We start from the raw sequence: 24,188 nt of genomic DNA on the forward strand, positions 1-24,188 counted from the left end.
AGAGATCAGTGTGCCCCCCTTCAATGCAGAGAGATCAGTGTGCCCCCTTTCAGTACAGAGAGATCGGTGTGCCCCCTTTCAATGCAGAGAGATCAGTGTGCCCCCTTCAATGCATAGAGATCAGTGTGCCCCCTTTCAATGCAGAGAGATCAGTGTGCCCCCATTCAATGCAGAGTGACCAACGTGCCCCCATTCAATGCAGAATGACCAGCGTGCCCCCATTCAATGCAGAATGACCAGCGTGCCCCCTTTCAATGCAGAATGACCAGCGTGCCCCCATTCAATGCAGAATAACCAGTGTGCCCCCTTTCAATGCAGAATGACCAGTGTGCCCCCTTTCAATGTAGAATGACCAGTGTGCCCCCTTTCAATGCAGAATGACCAGTGTGCCCCCTTTCAATGCAGAATGACCAGTGTGCCCCCTTTCAATACAGAGAGATCAGTGTGCCCCCCTTTAATGCAGAGAGATCAGTGTGCCCCCCTTCAATGCAGAGAGATCAGTGTGCCCCCTTTCAATGCAGAGAGATCAGTGTGCCCCCATTTAATGCAGAGAGATCAGCGTGCCCCAATTCATTGCAGAATGACCAGCGTGCCCCCATTCAATGCAGAGTGACCAACGTGCCCCCATTCAATGCAGAATGACCAGCGTGCCCCCATTCAATGCAGAATGACCAGCATGCCCCCTTTCAATGCAGAATGACCACCGTGCCCCCATTCAATGCAGAATAACCAGTGTGCCCCCTTTCAATGCAGAATGACCAGCGTGCCACCATTCAATGCAGAATGACCAGTGTGCCCCCTTCAATGCAGAATGACCAGTATGCCCCCTTTCAATGCAGAATGACCAGTGTGCCCCCTTTCAATGCAGAATGACCAGTGTTACCCCTTTCAAAGCAGAATGACCAGTGTGCCCTTTTCAATGCAGAATGACCAGTGTGCCCCCTTTCAATGCAGAATGACCAGTGTGCCCCCTTTCAATGCAGAATGACCAGTGTGCCCCTTTCAATACAGAGAGATCAGTGTGCCCCCTTTCAATGCAGAGATCAGTGTGCCCCCTTTCAATGCAGAGAGATCAGTGTGCCCCCTTTCAATGCAGAGAGACCAGTGTGCCCCCTTTCAATACAGAGAGATCAGTGTGCCCCCCTTCAATGCAGAGAGATCATTGTGCCGCCTTTCAATACAGAGAGATCGGTGTGCCCCCTTTCAATGCAGAGAGATCAGTGTGCCCCCTTCAATGCATAGAGATCAGTGTGCCCCCTTCAATGCAGAGAGATCAGTGTGCCCCCATTCAATGCAGAGTGACCAACGTGCCCCCATTCAATGCAGAATGACCAGCGTGCCCCCATTCAATGCAGAATAACCAGTGTGCCCCCTTTCAATGCAGAATGACCAGTGTGCCCCCTTTCAATGTAGAATGACCAGTGTGCCCCCTTTCAATGTAGAATGACCAGTGTGCCCCCTTTCAATGCAGAATGACCAGTGTGCCCCCTTTCAATGTAGAATGACCAGTGTGCCCCCTTTCAATGCAGAATGACCAGCGTGCCCCCATTCAATGCAGAATAACCAGTGTGCCCCCTTTCAATGCAGAATGACCAGTGTGCCCCCTTTCAATGCAGAATGACCAGTGTGCCCCCTTTCAATGTAGAATGACCAGTGTGCCCCCTTTCAATGCAGAATGACCAGTGTGCCCCCTTTCAATGCAGAATGACCAGTGTGCCCCCTTTCAATACAGAGAGATCAGTGTGCCCCCTTTAATGCAGAGAGATCAGTGTGCCCCCCTTCAATGCAGAGAGATCAGTGTGCCCCCTTTCAATGCAGAGAGATCAGTGTGCCCCCATTTAATGCAGAGAGATCAGCGTGCCCCAATTCATTGCAGAATGACCAGCGTGCCCCCATTCAATGCAGAGTGACCAACGTGCCCCCATTCAATGCAGAATGACCAGCGTGCCCCCATTCAATGCAGAATGACCAGCGTGCCCCCTTTCAATGCAGAATGACCACCGTGCCCCCATTCAATGCAGAATAACCAGTGTTCCCCCTTTCAATGCAGAATGACCAGCGTGCCACCATTCAATGCAGAATGACCAGTGTGCCCCCTTCAATGCAGAATGACCAGTATGCCCCCTTTCAATGCAGAATGACCAGTGTGCCCCCTTTCAATGCAGAATGACCAGTGTTACCCCTTTCAAAGCAGAATGACCAGTGTGCCCTTTTCAATGCAGAATGACCAGTGTGCCCCCTTTCAATGCAGAATGACCAGTGTGCCCCCTTTCAATGCAGAATGACCAGTGTGCCCCTTTCAATACAGAGAGATCAGTGTGCCCCCTTTCAATGCAGAGATCAGTGTGCCCCCTTTCAATGCAGAGAGATCAGTGTGCCCCCTTTCAATGCAGAGAGACCAGTGTGCCCCCTTTCAATACAGAGAGATCAGTGTGCCCCCCTTCAATGCAGAGAGATCAGTGTGCCCCCTTTCAATACAGAGAGATCGGTGTGCCCCCTTTCAATGCAGAGAGATCAGTGTGCCCCCTTCAATGCATAGAGATCAGTGTGCCCCCTTTCAATGCAGAGAGATCAGTGTGCCCCCATTCAATGCAGAGTGACCAACGTGCCCCCATTCAATGCAGAATGACCAGCGTGCCCCCATTCAATGCAGAATGACCAGCGTGCCCCCTTTCAATGCAGAATGACCAGCGTGCCCCCATTCAATGCAGAATAACCAGTGTGCCCCCTTTCAATGCAGAATGACCAGTGTGCCCCCTTTCAATGCAGAATGACCAGTGTGCCCCCTTTCAATGTAGAATGACCAGTGTGCCCCCTTTCAATGCAGAATGACCAGTGTGCCCCCTTTCAATACAGAGAGATCAGTGTGCCCCCCTTTAATGCAGAGAGATCAGTGTGCCCCCTTTCAATGCAGAGAGATCAGTGTTCCCCCTTTCAATGCAGAGAGATCAGCGTGCCCCTTTCAATGCAGAGAGATCAGTGTACCCCCTTCAATGCAGAGAGATCAGTGTGCCCCCTTTCAATGCAGAGATATCAGTGTGCCCCCATTCAATGCAGAGAGATCAGTGTGCCCCCATTCAATGCAGAGAGATCAGTGTGCCCCCTTCAATGTAGAGAGATCGGTGTGCCCCCTTCAATGTAGAGAGATCATCGTGCCCCTTTTCAATGCAGAGTGACCAGCGTAGCGTGCCCCCCCCGACCAGCACTTACCTGATGCATCGGCGGCTTCTCCTCAGTCCCCCCGTGTCTCCTCGAGTCCTCCCGCCTCCTCCTCGGCCAATGGCATGGTTTTTGCCTTTCGACCAATCAGGAAGCGGGTGTTGGACCCTCTTCCTGATTGGCCAGGAGGAGGATCCGATTGACAATAGCAAATTTTCATTCGCTATTGTCACACAATGGGTGGGCTCGGGGCGCACTGCTCTGCGCCCCAGGTCCTCCCTTTTCTGAAGCCTATTAGAGCCTCTGGTCAGGTGACCGCATGCAGATTAGGGGGCCGGACGCATATATAGGAGGGGCGGCACCCCTACGCCCCCAACACACCGGCCGCCACTGGTAAAATTACAACTCACATTTCTTGGTGCCTAAGCCAGCACCCAGCGATATCAGCATTGTTTAGTATATCTCCAGCCGCCTACTCCAGCATGGAGCTTTCCAAAAACAGGATGCTCCATCAATGAAACAGAAAAAGCCACTCCAGATGAGAGTCTCTGGTTAATCCCCACACACACTAGTCAGGACTAGCCCAGCTCACATACTGTGTATCATAAAGAAATGATTCAGGAGGGCTGCACATCTAATAATCCTTTTTATTGAAGCTTCATATGACAAGTTGTTGGCAGATGGAACAGGGGACAAAATAGGTAGACATAGACATGTTTCATGCAGCTGTTAGCTCTTAGTTATTGCCAAGTGCTCCGTCACTCGACTGTGACATCACTAACCACGTAACCCCGCCTTTATGAGTTTTGCCATAATAGTGACATCAGAAGGCTGGAGGACGTGGCCGAAAAGGGCAGTTTGTTAGGATTAGAAGGAACTGTGACCTGATGGAGGATTTTATGGAATAAATGAATGTATTGATAGGGAGGCTGGTGGACAAGGGATACAATATAGATGGATTAATAAAGATCAGAGATGAAGTAGGAAGGATGTATAGAATATCCCTCCTAGCAGATAAAGGCAGGGATGGAGGGAACCAGGAATGGGCCTTCATCACTGGCTTTAATAGCCAATACAAAGAATTGGAGGGGATTAATAAAAAGAACTGGCCAATTCTTAGAAGGGATCCTGTAATAGGAAAAGCCCTACCCAGGAAGCCTTAATTTATATATAGGAGAGCCCCCAACCTTAGATTAAAGATGGTGTATAATATCCCTGATCCTCCCAGGAAAACTGCCACTTTTTTTTTGTTTTACAATATTTTTTATTGTATAAATAAGCATGAAATACAGTACTTACATTGTACAGAATTTTTGCAAAGTGTATGGTACATATAAACTGAACAGTAACTAGATAGTTGGATTTGAGACATTGAAGCCGTTATTCATTCCTTTTAGGAAATGCATAGAGATGACTTAGATATGAAGGGTGCAAGTTGGCAACTCTGGGGAGATAGGTGGCAGGTATTATACCTATCTTTGATGAGGGGGGGGGGAGTCCAAAAGATAATGTTTGGAGGATTAAAGGATGACTTCCCAATAAGACGGGTGGGAGCTGTCGTGCCATCGTTACGAGTGTGCTGTACATGCTGTATGTTGAAGCCAGGGAGACCATTGGGACCAGAATTTGTGCTGTTTTTTTTATAGAGAACATGAGTTCAAATTGGGTTTGAGTGTTGAGGTTAGCTATAAAAGTGGAGATGTTTGGCGGATCTGATTGCTCCCAGTTAATTGCGACGGACTTCCTGGCGGCCGTCAGGCTGTGGATGATGAATGGGTGGTGGTTTTTAGGCCACCTTTCATAATTTAGGAAGAGAAGAGCGGAAGAAGGGTCTGGATCTAGTTTCGCTTTGATTACTGATGAGATGAATTGGAAGACACTGGACCAGAATGGCAGGATCCTGGGACATTGCCACCAAGTGTGAAGATGGGTTCCGGGTTCTCCACATTTTCTCCAACAAAGGGGTGAGTTTAGGGAGGTGAACTTAGCTAGTTATGATGGGGTGAGGTACCATCGGTGAACTAGTTTGAGTTGGGACTCCCAGTGGGTAACGCATTTTGAGTGCTTGGTGACCAAGTTGGTGGCATTAAACCATTTTCCCGTAGCGCATAGAGTGTGTTTTTTTCCTGTGATGATAGAGATAGGAACCAATGATAAAAAAAGGATATTCCTCTGTGATTATGAGTGCGGTCTTGGAGGAATGCGAAGATGTTTTACAAAATGCTTACCTCTGTTTTCTGAGTGGAGTCAAGGATATGTCTCAAGCAGGGATACTTAAAAAAGTCTCTGTGAGGGATATCATATTGCCTCTGTAGTTCTGAGTAGGGTTTCAAAACTGAGTTGCTGTATAGGTTCTCTATGGTAGAGATGTCTGCTTTCTCCCAATTATCTATTGAAAAGTCTGATGTGAAAAATTAGAGTGACCTCAGTGGAAGCAGGTTATGATGAGAGGGCTGATGTCATGGGTTTGAGGAGCCAGTAAAGTGCCACGTATTTGCAACAGCTCGTATAGTGGAGTGGTAAGACTTTGGTATAGGGAGACCTAATGTTAGTGCTCCTCTCAGATCTTTTAACGGACGGCCAACAATTGTTTGCTCCATATGGACCCATTGTTTGTCATGTGGAGGGTTCCACCATGTTTTAAATTGGTCCAGAATAACTGCATGATAGTAAAGCTGTAGGTTCAGTACACCCATGCCCGTGGCTAGGTTGGGTCTGTATAGAGTCTTTTTCCTGAATCTTGGACGTTGCTTTCCCCAAATGTAGTTGTTCAGAGTAGACTGTAGATTATGTAGATATGAGTTGGGAAGAGGGATTGGAAGTGTTCTGAAGTAATACAATATCGGTAGTAATGACATATTCATGACCGCTGCTCTGCCCACTCACGAGACTTGGAAGTTAGCAAGCACATTTGTTTGTTGTTTAATCTTGTGTAAGAGGGGTTCGTAGTTTGCCTTAAAGAGAGAGGAGCTTGGTGATGTCAACATGACCCTGTCATGGTCTTACCTTCTTGCTGTTCTCCTTCGTTTGACATGTGCTGGCGGCCATCTTGGTTTCTGGGTTTCTTGTAGCCTCCCACCCTGCGGCTCCTCCTTCCCACTGGGAAGAGCTGGATGCCTAGCTCATATATATAGGAGGTCTGTGGCTTCAGTTCCTTGCTTGGTCCTCCTGTGTTCACATGCTTCTAAGACTGCTGCTGCTGCTGGTTCCTGATCCTGGCTTCGTCTGACTACCCTGCTGGTTCCTGATCCTGGCTTCGTCTGACTACCCTGCTGGTTCCTGATCCCGGCTTCGTCTGACCACCCTCCTGGTTCCTGACCTCTGGCTTCGCAAGGACTCTGCCTCGGTTTCGCCATCCGTTTGGACTTTTGCTTTACAGCTTGATTTTCAATAAAGCCTTCTTATTTTCACTTATCTGTTGTTGTACGTCTGGTTCATGGTTCCGTGACAGACCCCTAGATACTGCAGAATGGAGTGTGGAGCCCAGGAGAAGCCAGATATTTTAGAGATATGATCTCTCAATTTGTTGGAAAGGGAAACTGGGATCATTTGTGATTTAGAGGTATTGACTTTGTATAGGAATAGTTGACCAAACTCTTGTAGAATAGCTGCAACCGCTGGGAGAGAGGAGTCAGGGTTGGTTAGAGAGAGTATTACATCATCAGCATATAGTTCGATTTTGTATTCCTCTGAGCCTATTTGTATGCCTGAGATCTTTGGGTGGCTTCTGTTGGCTTGCCCTAGTGGTTCCATAACCGAGGGGGAATATTATAGGAGATAGGGGACAGCCCTATCTGGTGCTTTACAGCTTGATTTTCAATAAAGCCTTCTTATTTTCACTTATCTGTTGTTGTACGTCTGGTTCATGGTTCCGTGACATTAGGACCAAGCCATGAATTCTGACGGTACAGGGCCATCCTCGCTACCCACGCTGGTTGCCAGACTTGATCAGCAGGATCACCTGTTGGGTCGGTTCGCCGTGGCGCTGCAAACCCTGTTTGAACGCACGGCTCATTTCGCTCCCGTTGCCGATGGGTCGGTTGTCGCTCCTGGGCCCGCTCCTACTGCCGCTCTGGTTGTTGCGCCAGAGTCTACCCCGACACCTGTTGTTGCGCCTGCGGTGTTTCGGGGTATGACCGGTTCTGCCCCCCTTCCACAGCGCTTTGGGGGAGAGCCAACTCAGTGCCGAGGTTTCCTTAACCAGGTGGGCATTTATTTCGAGTTGCTGCCACATGCCTTTCCTACTGAGAGATCAAAGGTGGGCTTCTTAATTTCGCTGCTCTCGGACAAGGCCTTGGCCTGGGCCAGCCCTTTATGGGAGAACAACAATCCGGTGGTTGCCGAGTTTTCCGGTTTTGTTGCTTCTCTTCGGAGGGTATTCGATGTGCCGGCTCGTGCTGCCTCTGCTGCGAAGCTCCTTATGTCCATCAGACAGGGTTCACGATCCGTAGCTGAATACGCCATTGAGTTTCGTACCCTGGCAGCAGAGGTGGGCTGGAATAATGAGGCTCTGGTCGCTGCTTTCTCTCATGGTCTCTCGGATGCCTTGAAGGATGAGGTTGCAGCTAAGGACCTACCAGTGGAGCTCGAGTCTCTTATTTCTTTCCTGATTTTGATTGACACCAGACTCAGGGAGAGACCTTCCTTTAAGGAGAGTCTGCGGAGGCCTCCTAACAGATTGGCGCCTACCTTTGCTGTCCCACCCGTGCCTCCCTCTCCTCCCACGCCTCCTGGGGATGACTTGGCTGGGGGTGAACCCATGCAGCTGGGCTTTGCTCGCCTGTCCGAGGGGGAGAGGGTACTCCGAAGACGCGAGGGTCGATGCATGTACTGTGGTCTCGGTGGGCATTTTCGGTTGGCATGTCCGAACCGTCCGGGAAACGCTCGCACCTGAGATCCTGTCGGGGGCAGATCTTGGGTGGAGTCTCCTCGTCCCCGGTTTCCCGTGTTGACAAACCACTGATCACTGTTGTCCTCTCCTGGGTCGGGGGCTCAGTGACGACCCAGGCGTTGGTGGACTCTGGTGCTGGTGGTTTGTTCATTGATAGTGTGTTCGCTGCTGCCAATTCCATTCCTCTGCAGGCCCGAGGTTCTCCACTGGCTCTTGAGGCGATAGACGGCAGACCCCTTCTGCCGCCACACGTGACTCATGAGACCCTTCCAGTGGGGTTAGCCATTGGTGCCGTTCACAGAGAGTCGGTCTGCTTCCAGGTTATTTCGTCTCCACACTACTCGGTGGTCTTGGGGTACCCCTGGCTCCAGAAGCATAATCCGACTTTCGATTGGAGATCGGCCGAGATCCTCTCGTGGTCACCGCAGTGTGGGGCTAGTTGCATCCATGGGCCTGTCAAGTTGCTGTGTACTTCCTCGGACTCTCTGTTGCCTCCTGAATACGAGGAGTACCGGGATGTATTCGATAAGGTGCGCGCGGTTGCCCTACCTCCGCACCGCCCATACGATTGTGCCATCGAGTTACAACCTGGTGCCGTTCCTCCTCGTGGCAAGGTCTATCCACTGTCGGTAGCAGAGAATGAGGCCATGGAGGAGTACGTGAAGGAGGCGCTTTCATGCGGACACATTCGCAAATCCTCGTCCCCGGCAGGGGCTGGATTTTTCTTTGTGAAAAAGAAGGGCGGTGAGTTGAGGCCTTGCATCGATTACAGGGGTCTCAATCGCATCACGATCAAGAACGCTTACCCGATACCCTTGATTTCCGAGCTGTTCGATCGCCTTAAAGGGGCCACGGTCTTTACCAAACTCGACCTGAGGGCGGCATATAACCTCGTAAGGATCAAGGCGGGCGATGAGTGGAAGACCGCGTTTAACACCAGGACCGGTCATTATGAATCCTTGGTTATGCCCTTTGGGTTGTGCAATGCGCCCGCAGTCTTTCAGGAATTCATTAACGATGTTTTCCGTGACCTGTTGCAGCAGTGTGTGGTGGTCTATTTGGATGACATCTTGGTAAATTCTGAATCCATGGAGACCCACATTCTGGATGTCAGACGAGTGTTGCAACGGTTACGAGAGAACAAGCTGTTCGGTAAGCTTGAGAAATGCGAATTTCACCGATCCCAGGTAACCTTCTTAGGTTACATCATTTCCACTGAGGGGTTCTCCATGGATCCTGAGAAGGTTTCGGCTGTCTTACAGTGGCCCCAGCCCAGTGGTCTTCGCTCCCTGCAGCGCTTTTTGGGCTTCGCCAATTATTATCGGAAGTTCATCAGGGACTTTTCCATGCTAGCCAAGCCTCTCACGGATCTGACCAGGAAGGGCAGTAATTCCCAGGTCTGGCCGCTCGAGGCCATCCGAGCTTTTGAGGCTCTAAAGTCCGCCTTTGTGTCGGCTCCGATTCTGTCGCATCCCAACCCTGGGTTGCCCTTTGTCCTCGAGGTGGACGCGTCTGAGACGGGAGTAGGCGCCCTTCTGTCTCAGCGTAGAACACCAGAGGGTCCTCTGCTTCCTTGTGGGTTTTACTCCCGGAAACTGTCTTCCGCGGAGTGCAACTATCAGATTGGTGACAGGGAGTTATTGGCCATCGTGCAGGCCCTTAAAGAATGGAGGCACTTGCTCGAGGGTTCGGTGGTTCCGGTCCTCATCCTGACGGACCACAAGAATCTGACCTACCTTTCTGAGGCCAAGAGATTGACACCACGTCAGGCCAGATGGGCTCTGTTCTTGTCACGTTTTAATTACGTGGTCTCCTACCTACCCGGTTCCAAGAACATCAGGGCGGATGCCTTATCACGGCAGTACTCCGACCTGTCCAGGGAGGAGTCGATTCCGACTTCGGTCATACCTCCGAATCAGATCCTGGCCGCCATTCGCACCAGCCTGACCTCTCCCCTGGGTGAGCAGATTTTGGCGGCTCAATCTGGTGCTCCCTCTGGGAGACCCAACGGCAGATGTTTTGTGCCTGAGGAGTTGCGCACTCGGTTGTTGCGAACCTACCATAACTCCAAGACCGCGGGGCATCCTGGAAAGAATCAGCTGTCCTGGGCTGTTTCACGTCTGTTCTGGTGGCCTTCCCTACGTTCCGACATCGCCGCATATGTAGCGGCATGCTCCGTTTGTGCCCAGAGTAAGTCCCCTCGGCACCTTCCGTTGGGCCTTCTGCAACCCATAGCCACCGGGGAGCGCCCATGGTCACACCTGGGGATGGATTTCATTGTGGACCTCCCTGCATCCCGAGGCCATACGGTCATTCTCATGATTGTGGATCGGTTTTCCAAAATGTGCCACTGTGTTCCTCTCAAGAAGTTACCCTCTGCACAGGAGTTGGCCACGATTTTTGCCAGGGAGGTCTTCAGGTTGCACGGTTTGCCCAAGGAGATTGTGTCGGATCGGGGGAGTCAGTTTGTGTCCAGGTTCTGGCGCGCCTTTTGCCCCCAGTTGGGGATTCATCTCTCCTTCTCCTCGGCCTACCACCCTCAGTCCAATGGGGCCGCAGAACGATCCAATCAGGCCTTGGAGCAATTCCTTCGTTGCTATGTCTCCGATCACCAAGACAATTGGGTTGACCTCCTGCCTTGGGCTGAGTTTGCCAGGAACACGGCGGTGAACTCTTCCTCTGGGACGTCTCCCTTCATGGCCAATTATGGGTTCCAACCTGCCGTGTTACCGGAGGTATTCTCTCCCCAGGATATTCCGGCTGTGGAGGATCACCTTTCCGTCCTACGTGCTTCTTGGGTACAGATCCAGAAGTCCCTTGAGGTCTCTGCGCAGCGCCAGAGACTCCAGGCTGATCGCAGACGAGCGCCTGCTCCTTCCTACCAGGCCGGAGACCGTGTATGGTTGTCCACCCGCAACCTCAACCTTCGAGTGCCCACTCCCAAGCTGGCGCCTCGCTTTGTTGGTCCCTTCCGAGTGCTTCGCAGGGTAAACCCGGTAGCCTATGCCCTTGCGCTTCCTCCTGGCATGCGGATCTCCAACGTGTTTCATGTCTCCCTGTTGAAGCCACTGGTGTGTAATCGTTTCATTTTCTCGGTTCCTCGGCCCCGTCCGGTCCAAGTGGGCAATCGTGAGGAGTATGAGGTGAGCAATATCCTGGACTCACGCCTGGTCCCCGGTCGGGTGCAGTTTTTGGTTCATTGGCGTGGTTATGGTCCAGAGGAGCGTTCCTGGGTTCCCTCCGCAGATGTCCATGCTCCTGCCTTGCTCCAAGCCTTCCACGCACGCTTCCCTCAGAAACCGTTCTTTTCTCCGCGGAGGAGGGGCCCTTGAGGGGGAAGTACTGTCATGGTCTTACCTTCTTGCTGTTCTCCTTCGTTTGACATGTGCTGGCGGCCATCTTGGTTTCTGGGTTTCTTGTAGCCTCCCACCCTGCGGCTCCTCCTTCCCACTGGGAAGAGCTGGATGCCTAGCTCATATATATAGGAGGTCTGTGGCTTCAGTTCCTTGCTTGGTCCTCCTGTGTTCACATGCTTCTAAGACTGCTGCTGCTGCTGGTTCCTGATCCTGGCTTCGTCTGACTACCCTGCTGGTTCCTGATCCTGGCTTCGTCTGACTACCCTGCTGGTTCCTGATCCCGGCTTCGTCTGACCACCCTCCTGGTTCCTGACCTCTGGCTTCGCAAGGACTCTGCCTCGGTTTCGCCATCCGTTTGGACTTTTGCTTTACAGCTTGATTTTCAATAAAGCCTTCTTATTTTCACTTATCTGTTGTTGTACGTCTGGTTCATGATTCCGTGACAGACCCCTAGATACTGCAGAATGGAGTGTGGAGCCCAGGAGAAGCCAGATATTTTAGAGATATGATCTCTCAATTTGTTGGAAAGGGAAACTGGGATCATTTGTGATTTAGAGGTATTGACTTTGTATAGGAATAGTTGACCAAACTCTTGTAGAATAGCTGCAACCGCTGGGAGAGAGGAGTCAGGGTTGGTTAGAGAGAGTATTACATCATCAGCATATAGTTCGATTTTGTATTCCTCTGAGCCTATTTGTATGCCTGAGATCTTTGGGTGGCTTCTGTTGGCTTGCCCTAGTGGTTCCATAACCGAGGGGGAATATTATAGGAGATAGGGGACAGCCCTGTCGGGTGCCATTAGAGATATCAAAGTTTTGTGATAAAGTACTGCCTGTGAATACTCTTGTGCTTGGGGAGGAATATAAAGCAGTGATGGCTGAGTTGATAAACCCTGTTAGTCCAAAGTTAGGAAGTATCTCCTTAAGGTAGGCCCAGTAAACCTGGTCGAACACCTTGTCCACGTCCAAAGATAGGAGCAGAGAAGGCGTACGATAGGACTTCACCCATTGGAGTAGGTTGACTATGCGCCTAGTGCCATCAGGTGCCTGGCGACCTTTAACAAAGCCCACCTGAGGATACTAACGTGTGGGGTACGTGGGAGTCAGAGGACCCGGCCATGAGGGAGTGCCAAAATTGGAAGTCTCATCGTAAATAGTGCAGCCTTTGGTAGGTGCTGGGGTTTGGACCCTAACGTGGTCCTGAGAAGTTGTTCCTGAGTTTAGAGGAGCGGTCCTGGGGGTTGCGCTGCTGTGGTTTAGGGGATATGGGAGGTTGTATGTCCCATTTTTGTGGCAGTTTCTTGAAGTCCCCTGGAGATTGGAGAGTGTCAGGAAAGAGCCATTTGGAGACCAATTTTTTGCTTCTCAATTCCTCTGTGATAGGAGAGAATTGTCTCTGTTTCGCCAATATAGTTGGAGAAAAATCTGCATATAGGGAGATGTGGGGGAAGGGCTCAGGGAGCTTTCCCACTTTGCGAGCTGCCGCTATGGCTCTGTCTTTGACATGGTAGAAGTGTATTATCGCCAGTATGTCCCGTGGTACTGTGTCAGGGAGTGTGCTAGGTTTGGAAATTCTGTGCGCTCTGTCAATAATTAGATTGTGGATATGTTGCAATGGGAGCAGAGTTTTAAGCAGTTGGAATAGGTAGGAGATAATCTCGGGTGGAGAAATTGTTTCAGGTAATAATTTTTGATTATTCCTCCTGGACCTGTCTTCCAAATCTGCAACATTATCTTTTAGCCACTGGATGTCAGTGTTGTGCTCCTGATAACAATCCACTAGGTCTTTGTGAGCAGATACTGATTCTTTCATTTTAGTTTCCACAACTTCAATCTTTTCTTCTAAATTATCTATGTAACGGGGTTTTGAGGGCACCCCCTAGTGTCTTTGGGGTCCCTAACCCTAGTTAACTCACTATGCCTGACAGGCGGATCCTGAGCCTCCGCTATCTGGGAGCTGGGGTACATGTCTGCGGCAGTGCCTCCACCCAGTGGGGCATCCGGGGTAGGGATGTGGGGTCCCACTGGGAACATACTTGGTGCAATGAGACTGACACAGCCTAACTGGAACTAACTTTATATAGTAAGTAGCAAATGAATCAACATACATGGGAAAACACGGTAACACGGATAACAATGCAATGTGGATTTTCTTCACCCACCCACTAGCACACCTGCGTCCCACCCCCTTATCTTCACCCTAATGGCCGTTGGTGCACATAGGAGAGTTGGGGCCCTTATAAGTCCTGCTCCGCAGGGTCACTGAAGCAGCCTGAGCTGTGCAATGTCCACTCTGGACCTCAGAGTCTTTACTGTGAGTGAGGAGACAGGTGCCCTGGGGTGATACAGGGAGAGGCTTGGCTTACCCTCACCACGCAATTTACCAGAGCAGTCCGCTGCAGTCTCCTCTCACTGGATTCACCAGACGTCTGGACTCAGTGCTTATCTTTGCCAGGGGTCCCTCTCTCAGCTGGTGTGGTCTTGGGTGAAGCAAGTTCTCTCACCAGGGTTCTATCTCTGTGCTGCAGTCTTTCACAGCTAGTCACATGTCCTGTCTCTGGCTGAGCATGTGGTAACTTCTAGAAGTCTTCCATGACCTCCTTCCTCCGAGCTGTGCATGAAGTCCTCCCAGGACATTAATAGGTGATAAAACCTGATAAGAAGTCATCCAGAGCTGGTGTCTATCTCCCTCAGTCTTTCCTCACACACCACTTCCTGGTCACACTGTGATGATGCCACAATCATGTGACTGAAAAGGCCAAGTCCTGTGTTCAATGCTCAATGTTTTATTAACTGCATACTGAGTCCATCTGCCATCTAATGGGCATTTCAGATAATACAGCCTGTGTAACTCTATTAGGGTTACATCTATTTTCACTTGAAGTATATTAATGCTTTTACATAATTCCCCTTGTAGATCCTGTTTTAGGGACATGAGCATGTTCAGTAACTGGTTGGTCAGAGGTGGGAAGTAAGGATAAGGTGTCATGCACATCCTGGCTTGTCACAATATGCTCTGAGGAAGAGCTGTATTTCTTACTCACGTGTCCCTTTGATTGAGGGGAGGCAAAAGGATAGGAAGCAGGTAATTTGTGGGATTGTTTGTCCTCCTGTTCCATGTCCTGGAGCTCTGTGTCCTCGGGGCTGGCTGGAGGCGGCGTTTCCGCATTCTGCAGAGGCAGTGAGAGCGTGCTGTCGGTGCCATCTTGGGCTTCTTCCCTGCCGGCCTCGGGAAGAAGTCAGTCAGTTTTCTTGGCTGGTGAGGGCTGGCCGTACGGGGCTCCTTTTGTCATCGCTCGTCTCAGGCAGTTGCTGAGGTGTATGGGTCCGGGCTGTGTGCGCTGTATCATCGCTTTAGGCACTATCCTCTGCAGGAGCTCTAGAAAGAAGCAGCCATCAGCTGGATGTGGGAGATGTATACCCTGCACAACAGTCCAGGGAAAAATCAGAAAAAGGAATTGGCTTAAATTCAACCAAACAGGAAAAGATTACCAAATCAAAAAGTTTGAGAAAATTGTGTCTGTGTCTTCATAGTATAGATAACAAGAGAATCTGGTACCTACATCCCGTACAAACTGTAGAGAGTAAATTATATGTGGTCCACAGATGTTCTCACCCCCACCTGTCCCTAAAAAGGGATATAGGGTAAGGTAAGCCACAGCTATAGACCATAGAGGGACACACACAGTGCCACCACCATCCGGAGGTAAAAGAGGGGGAATGTAAATGCCTGGAAAGAAGCTTATCCCTGGGGGCATCCATACCCCGCACACCAGCACCCATATAGCAAAAAATAAACAAAAAAAGAAAAAGAATGCGTTACTATAGTGTAACAAATGAATAAAGCAAAAATAGAATAAAATAAAAATAAAACATACCCTATCCAATGATGCTGTATAGTTATTGAACTTCCACTCAACAGGGAAAAAAAAAGATTTTTGAAAGAGATCACAATAAATTGTGTCCTATGCCTTTAAAAGCAAAAAGTCACTAAGGGGTATACACCCTGGGGGAAAAAAGGGTAAATATAGGGATTATCTGACATTGTTTATTCTTTATAAGCAGGATAGGGTAAAGAGAAAAAGATATTAAAAGGTATTAATTGTAGCTTAGCACCCGCCCCCCAGGGATAAGCTTCTTTCCCGGCATTTTGTGTTCCCCCCCTTTTACATCCAGGTGGTGGTGGCACTGTGTGGTGGGTATTTGATTCCAGACCATTTCACTTATGTCTATATTTGTTTAATTTGGTCACTGTATAATACATTTATTGATGGATTATACTTTTTCATATAAATACTTACCTCGCGCTAAAGCTCCTGAAACATGTAGAACGCGGATGGGCTTATACTTGCCAGATACAGATTAGACCTACTATTGTTGCAGTTGCTCCATTGGGAAAGTATGGTTATACTGCCTAGAAAGTCTAAAAGCCATTTGCATGTCTAAACTATCATACTGTGAACAGTTAACTGTATGTTATGTAATTATTTCTAATGTCGTGCATTATATTTTGATCTTTATGAGAAATACATTTTAAACTTTTTTCTTTTGTTAAATTCATAAATACATTTTGATACTTTTTAATCTGTGATCTCTCTAATATTAGTTGTTACGGTACCATAAAAAGTCCCAAATAGTCCCTCTATGGTCTATAGCTGTGGCTTACCTTACCCTATATGCGAGAACATTTGGGGACCACATATAATTAACTCTCTACAAATAAAAAAGTTTAGAACGTGTAACACCCCCCAGTCACATACATAATAGAATTTTAATGTGGCTATCAATATGTGGCTTGGACCACTCGGAAATTGAAGACACATATAGGAGAACACATCAACAGTATAAAAAAAGGTTTCAAACACCATAATGTCTCAAATCATTTCCGGGTGGCACACAAAAGGCAACCTAGGGTTCTATGGTATAGACAGGGTGGAACAACATTGGGGAGGGCCAATTTTAAAACAAGCCATTTCAAAAAATGAAACGTGGATATTCGAAATTAGAGCTTTGGAGGTTGATGGGAGGGGGGGGGGGGGTTAACAGTTCAGAATAACCATATATAATTTTAGAGTGTAATCCATAGTCCCACAACAAAATTATTTATTCAAAAAGGGTGAAAATCATAAGGGATATACAGTATATTAAATAAACACTAAATGGCAGCAGCCATAATAAAGTGTAGAGCCCCATAGAAAGTTAAGGGCTTAGAGAGAGGTCCATAGGGATCAATGTAATGATAGTAGGAAGGAGCATTAAGGTGTATATTAAAATGAGGAATATGGAAACATGTTTTTTAAAACTTGGAGATTCATTTATAATTTTCTATTAATAATGTATTTTAAATGGTTGTTTACAAAAAAGCCAGCGATCTCAGCAGGAGGTTATGAGTCAAGTACTCTGGTACCTAGGGAGTTAAACTTCTAGGTACTTGGTAAGGGAAGGGTAGTGATGGGCCGAACACCCCCCTGTTCGGTTCGCTCCAGAACATCTTGAACAGGGGAAAAGTTCTAGTGAATATTCAAACTTTGGGCCTTAAATGTTGGTGGTGCCTGAACACTGTAATCCCTCACAGTTACTCTTGCTGGGTGCAGGAACAGGCCCTGCTGTTAAAAATTAAAACAAAAATTGAAATTACATGCACTTGTCATACAGGTGCAGAAAAATTGGGCCTTTGGTGTTGGTGGTGCCATAAACCAAAAATATTTTTGGAAGCTAGTGTAATCAATATTCAGGAACAGGATAGGCAGCATAGGCAGTCTTCAAGGGATCCCAGATCCCTAGCAAATTCAATCAGTTACATCAGCATCAGGGGCTTGATAGCTGCTGTTGACCCTGGACTGATTCATTTTGATAAATGTAAACTGGTCAACGGAATCTATGGACAGATGCACACTTTTATCCGTCACAAAACCTCCAGCAGCACTGTATGTCCGTTCCGAAAGCATGCCGGCAGCAGGACAGGCCAGTAGCTCAATTGCATATTGCGCAAATTCTGGCCAGTGGTCAATCTTTAAGACCCAGTAACCCAGTGGATGCTCAGTTGGAAAGGTCGCCAAGTCTGCTCTTGCCCCCAGATAATCTTGTACCATATGCTGCAGACACTGCCAATGGTTGCTTAAACCTAACAGCACTGAGAACTGAAGAATTGTTTAAAGGAATCGGACAGCTGGCTGTCTTTTCCACCGCTCCTCCTTTGACCGAACAAAGCCTCAGAAACACGTTGGGTAACCTCCCCGTGTCCAGAAAGGTGTTACACAAATTTTTCTTCAAGGCGTCCTCAAGATGTTTTATCCTCTGCTCCCTCTGCGAAGGCAGGATGAGCTCTGCAACTTTACCCTTGTACCATGGATCAAGAAGGTTTTCCAACCAGTAATGATCCCTCTCCTTGATACCACAAATCCTCTGGTCCTTTCGCAGGCTTTGCAGCATCAGGAAGCCCATGCAGCATAAGTTTGAGGAGGCATGAGATTCTGAGTCCTCTGGGTCACTAAGGATTACATTGTCAGGAGCAACCTCTCCCCAGCCACGGAGAACTCCTAGGGTTTCTGGGGAATGAAAACCATCCCTTAAAGACTGCTGTATGTTATCCTCTACATCCATGCTGCCACAATCCTCCTCTTCCTACTGTGTGTTTTGTGGCCCTGCAGGAATGTTATCTGCAAAAAGGGGGCCTTGTGAAGAAAAGAAAGTCCTCCTCTTCCTGCTGCTGTTCTGCCCCAAATGCCCTGTCCATGATTCCACAAAGCATGGGCTCCAGCAGGAAGACTAGAGGGACAGTGTCACTGATGCATACATCGTCATGACTTACCATCCTTGTGGCCTCTTCAAATGGTGACAGGACAGTGCATGCATCCTTTATCAGCAGCCACTGGCATGGCGAAAAGAAGCCAAGCTCCCCTGAGCCTGTCCTTGTGCCATACTCACACAGGTACTCATTGATGGTCCTCTGCTGTGTGTGCAGCCACTGCAGCATTGCCAATGTTGAGTTCCACCTGGTGGGCATATCACAAATAAGGCAGTTGGTGGGCAAGTTGAATTCCTGTTGAATGTCAGCCAGCCGAGCACTGGCATTGTATGACCGCTGGAAATGGCCACAGATTTTTCTGGCCTGCCTACAAGTTCTTGTAAGCCCAGGTACCTGTTCAAGAAACGCTGCACCACCACATTCAGGACAGGTTTCAAGCATGGAACATGTGTCAAGTGTCCCTGCAGAGAGAAGGTTGGTACCATTATTGCAAACAACAATTTCTGGCTCAAGCTGCCTTGGCATCAACCACCTCTGAGCCTGTCCCTGCAGAGCTGACAGACTCCCTGCCCCGGTGTGGCTCCTGTCCCCTAGACAGACCAACTGAAGCATTGCATGACATCTTTTAGCCTGACTGCTTGCTTTGCCCCTTGAACGCTTAGGGAGCACTGCTGGATCAGAAGACATTTCAGCAAAATAGGCCATAGAGGAAGAAGAAGAGGAGGGGTGGAGCAGACAGATGTGGCAGAATCACCACCATCTTATTGGAGACGTGGTGGCGGAAGAAGCTCCAGTACTGAACCGTGTCCTGCATCCTTCCCAGCTGCCAGCAGAGTTACCTAGTGCGCCATGAAGAAAATGTAACATCCCTGACCATGCCTAGTGGACCATGAGAACCTTCCTGCTGACTGCTCTGTCCAACGAGGCCACAACATTGCCTTCCACATCATGGTACAGAGCTGGAATGGCCTTACGTGAAAATAAATTTCTTTTTGGAACCTTCCACTGGGGTAAAGCATATTCTGCAAATTCACAAAAGGGGGGCAGAGTCTACCAGATGAAAAGGCAGCAGTTGTAGTGCTAGTAATTTGGCCAAGCTAGCATTTAGACGCTAAGCATGTGGATGGCTGGGACAGTATTTTTATTTACAGTTCAGCAACTGGGGTAGCAACATTTGCCTGCTGGTAAAATATACAGGTGGTGTGCTGCTAGCAGACTGAGTGCAAGTACCTGTGGCACCCATTGCTATACCATAATCCCTCTCAGTGCAGGTTTTTGATAGGACTTGAGGTATAGTAGGGGTAGAGATCCCAGATAAGGAGCAAGGAGAAGTCTGCATTTTATTATGATGTGGGTTTTTCAGGTGCTGTTGCCAACGAACTGCATGGTAGGTCGTCATAAGTCTTGCCAAGCATGTGGTGCCCAAGTGGCTGGTGTTCCGGCCACGCTTGATCCGATTCAGACAGAGATTGCAAACAGCAATGCTGCGGTCTGCTGCACATGTGTTGAAAAAAACCCACACCAATGAACTTTTGGAAGTCAGGGGGAAGTTAGCAGCGTCCTGCACCTGTGGAGCTCTGTGGTGTGATGCAATAGGGTGGCTGCACTTAAGTCGGCCTCATTGGAGTTGTGCCGCTTCCTCCTCCTCACTTTCCTCCTCTATTCTCTCAGGCACCCAAGTACAGTCAGTAACCTCATCATCCCCTCCATCCTCGTAATTGGAGCAAACTTGGCAGTATGCTGCAGCTGGGGGAACACAACTGCTAGTTTCTTGTTCGTCATTGTCACCCCCTCTCTCTGGGCTCACGTTATTCCCTTCCTCAACCTAGGAACCAACATCGGGGCATTCAAATTGCTGCGCATCCTCCAGCATCATGTAACTGACACTATGATCGAATAATACAGGTGACTCCTTCATGCATGATGGCGAGGCTATGGAAGGAGTAGCTGTGGACAAGGAGCCTGTGGAATTGGCCGCTTTGGCAGCTGCGGTGGAAGGCAAAATAGTATGAGCCTTGCTGACAAAGGATGAGGACAGCTTAGTTATCCACTCCACCAACTCTTCTGCATGTTGTGGCTCAATAACACGGCCAGCACCATAAAAAACGGACAAGCGTGCCCCACCTGCAGAGGATTCACCATGTCCATGACCACCACTTTTCACTGTGGACACAGAGGCTGCTTGCCCGCTTTTAGTAGCCTGTGAGTGTTTGCCTTTCCTTGTTGGCCTTTCGGACATGATGGGAATTTTTGGGGGGGTTTTTATAACTTTTTATTATAGAATGTGGAATGTGGGATGGAAATATGATGCTTGGTGCACTATAAATAGTTTTATTATTCTTTTTTTATTTTTTTGGGGGGATTTTTATAACTTTTTATTATGGAGTGTTGGAAGGGAATATGGTGCTTGGGTGCAATACTTTTGTACTTGGTGCACTATAAACCGTTTTATTATAGTTTTTTTTTTAATAAAGAAAACATAATAAAGCCAAAAAAAGAAAACCCCTGCTGATGCAGAAGGAATAGTACCTATGATGCAAAGGGGGACAGCAATTATGCCCCAAATAAAATTATTGCTTCTGCGCCACAAAAAAAAAAAATCCCTGCTTATGCAGAAGGAATATCACCTGCAATGCAGAAGGCGAGACAGCAATTATCCCCTAAATATTTTTTGTGCTGCTGTGCCACGTAAAACTCAAAATAGGAAGAGAGGAGAGCAATTACCCCCTAAATAAAATTTGTGCTGCTGTGCCACAAAGGAATAAAAATCACTGTTAACACAGAAGTAATAGCACCTGCGATGCAGAAAGGTGGACAGCAATTATGCCCTAAATATTATTGGTCCTGCTGTGCCATAAAAAAAAACACTGCTGACACAGAAGGAATAGCACCTACGACACAGAAGGGGAAGTACTAATATTGCAGCAACAGAACCTGATGCTGCAAAAAAAAAAAGGCCATCACTAAGGAAGGGTATAAATGAACCCTGAATGACCATGTCCCCCAGCCTTCTGATGACGCCATTATGGCAAAGCACTTAAAGGTGGAGTTAGTGACATCATACACGAGTGACGGAGCATCGGGTTGCTGGAACGCACGGTTTTCTGGAGTAGGTGGCTGGAGAAATACTAAGCACTGCTGGTGAGCTGTAATTTTACTGTACCTTTTAAACTTTCAAATAAATGTAACCATGGACGCGCTATGAGGATCGTGTCTGCCTTTTGTTTCTAAACCATTTATCGGGTGAGGAGCAGAAGTTTGAATAGAGTAGTATCTGTTCCTGAGCTACATACCGAGGGAAGAAAAGGTGGTTTGAAGCAAGTGTTTGGTTAAGCGCAAACTGACCCATAAAACACTGGGTCCTAAAATCTGGTAAGTGGCAGTGTATGTCTAAATGTGGTGTGGATCACAGAATACACAAGTCTACTGCACGGTTGTCTGCATGAAGTAGAGTGCTATCTGGAGGTGGTTATTTACCAGTGGTCACATGGTGGATGGTTTTATTATGGACTGAAAAGTTGGATAATTTTGTGTATGGATTATTGCAACACGTTATTTTGTTTAACCGCTTGCCGACTGCTCACAGTTAGGGTTGAGCGGACACCTAGATGTCCGTGTTCGACGGGTTCGGCCGAACTTTAAAAAAAAGTCCGGGTCCGTGTCCCGGACTTTTACCGAACTTTTCCCGGACACCGAACCCCATTGAAGTCAATGGGGACCCGAACTTTAAGGCACTAAAATGGCTCTAAAACACCAAAGGAAAGGGCTAGAGTGCTGCAAATGGCAGCAAAACGTAATTAAGAGCATGGCAAGTGCTCTGCAAACAAATGTGGATAGGGAAATAACTTAAAACAACAAAAAAAAACAGAAAAATAAAACAATGTTCTTCTTCATCTCTGAAGGACGAGGCCCATATGGAGTAGGAGGGAGGTTGAGGTGGTGGTGGATGTGGCGGTGACATAGGCGTGCGCACAGGGTGTGCTGGGTGTGCCTGGGCACACCCTAATCACCTAGGGCACATAGCATTGCCAGTGAGGAGATGGGAAAGATCTCCCTGGGACCTGCTCTGCTCTATTTCTCCTTGCCTACAGGTACATGGCCCCGATACATTACTCTCCCTGCTGGCAAACACATGCATGTGTATTTCAACTTTGGGGTGCACACCTTAATGCAATAGGCTGCGCACACCTATGGGCGGTGTAGGTGGAAGCGGCGGTGGAGGAGGACCAGGGCCGGATTAACAGCATCATGGGCTTGGTGCTGAGGATTTTGAAGGGCCTTAAGGGCCGTGCCTTGCCATGCACCCAGAGGAGGAAGGGTGCAGCCATGCATGCCTAATTCAACATGGGATGCTGTCTCTGAAGCCCATAAACACATCCATGCATCGCCAACTGTCCCTCCTTGTCCGGCCTTCACGCTGTGTGGGGAGGTTCTGAGGGTGCTGCCTGGGGAAGCGAGCATAGAAGCCAGACTTCTGTGTTTACAAGTGACAGAAGAGCGGTAACAGTGAATATGGCCAACCCGGGGCCTATATAAAAGGTAGGGGCCTGGAGCTGCAGCTCCAATAGCCCCTACATTAATCTGGCCCTGAGGAGGAGGACGAGGTAGCCAACACTGCTTCTTTTCAAAAATTTTAAATGAGGGTACACCCCAAAAGAGTGAGAAAGAGCAAAAATGGAACAATGGGTGGGTAAGGTCGGTATCCATTGCTATTCTGCATAAGGTACGGAAAAGTCCCGTGGGATCCATACCTGGTTCATTTTAATGAACGTGAGCTTGTCCACATTGTCTCTGGACAGGCGGCTGCGCTTGTCTGTTATAACGCCCCCAGCCGTGCTAAATACCCGTTTAGATAATACACTGGCTGCAGGGCACGCCAGCACCTCCAAGGCGTAAAGGGCAAGCTCAGGCCATGTGCCCAATTTGGAGACCCAGAAGTTGAAGGGGGCAGACCCGTCATTCACTACATGTAGGCGTGTGCACACATACTGCTCCACCATGTTGGTAAAATGCTGCCTCCTGCTAAGACGTTCCATCTGAGCTGCTGGTGCTGCTGTTTGTTGTGGCGTGCTGACAAAGCTTTTCCACATTTCGGCCATGCTAACCCTGCCTTCTGAGGTGCTGGCGGTGCCCTGGTTGCGTTGGCGACCTCCTCCTCCTCCTCCTCTGCCTTGTGCTTCCACTGTGGCCCCGCTGTCAGATGGGAATGCCAGCAGCATGGCGTCTACCAGCGTGCGCTTGTACTCGCGCATCTTGCGATCGCGCTCCAGTGAGTGAATTAAGGACGGTACGTTGTCCTTGTAACGGGGATCCAGCAGCGTGGCCACCCAGTAATCAGCACAAGTTAGAATGTGGGCAACTCGGCGGTCGTTGTGGAGACACTGCAGCATGTAATCGCTCATGTGTGCCAGGCTGCCCAGAGGCGACGAAAGGCTGTCCTCTGTGGGAGGTGTATCGTCCGTGTCCTCTGTATCCCCCCAGCCACGCACCAGTGATGGCCATGAGCTGGCCTGGGTGCCACCCTGCTGTGAACATGGTTCCATCTCCTCCTCCAGCTCCTCCTCCTCCTCATCCTCCTCATCCTCCAGAACTGTGCCCCTGCTGGACAATTGTGTCCCTGGCGTTTGTGTGTGCAGGAACCCACCCTCGGAGCCCCTTGCGAATGACTGCCCTGAAAGCCTTTGAAATGTTACCTCTTCATCCTCCTCCTCCTCCTCCTCATCCTGTGCCACATCCTCTTCCATCATCGCCCAAATTGTTTTTTCAAGGAGGCATAGAAGTGGGATAGTTAAGCTGAGAATGGCGTCATTGCCACTGGCCATGTTGGTGGAGTACCCAAAACAGCGCAACAAGGCACAATATATGCAAATGTCAAATATGCAAACTATGCCGCAATTTAATGTTTTTTACACCAAAAGGGTGTGTATTGAATAGCGGAATAGGATAAAAAACTGTGTATCTCACACGTACAAACACAGACTAGGCCCGATTAAATTTTTTCCTACCCTAAAGGGAGGATGAGGAAGAGGAGTATG

Source organism: Pelophylax lessonae, assembly GCF_965119305.1.
Source record: "Pelophylax lessonae genome assembly, chromosome: 2".
Lineage (NCBI taxonomy): Eukaryota > Metazoa > Chordata > Amphibia > Anura > Ranidae > Pelophylax > Pelophylax lessonae.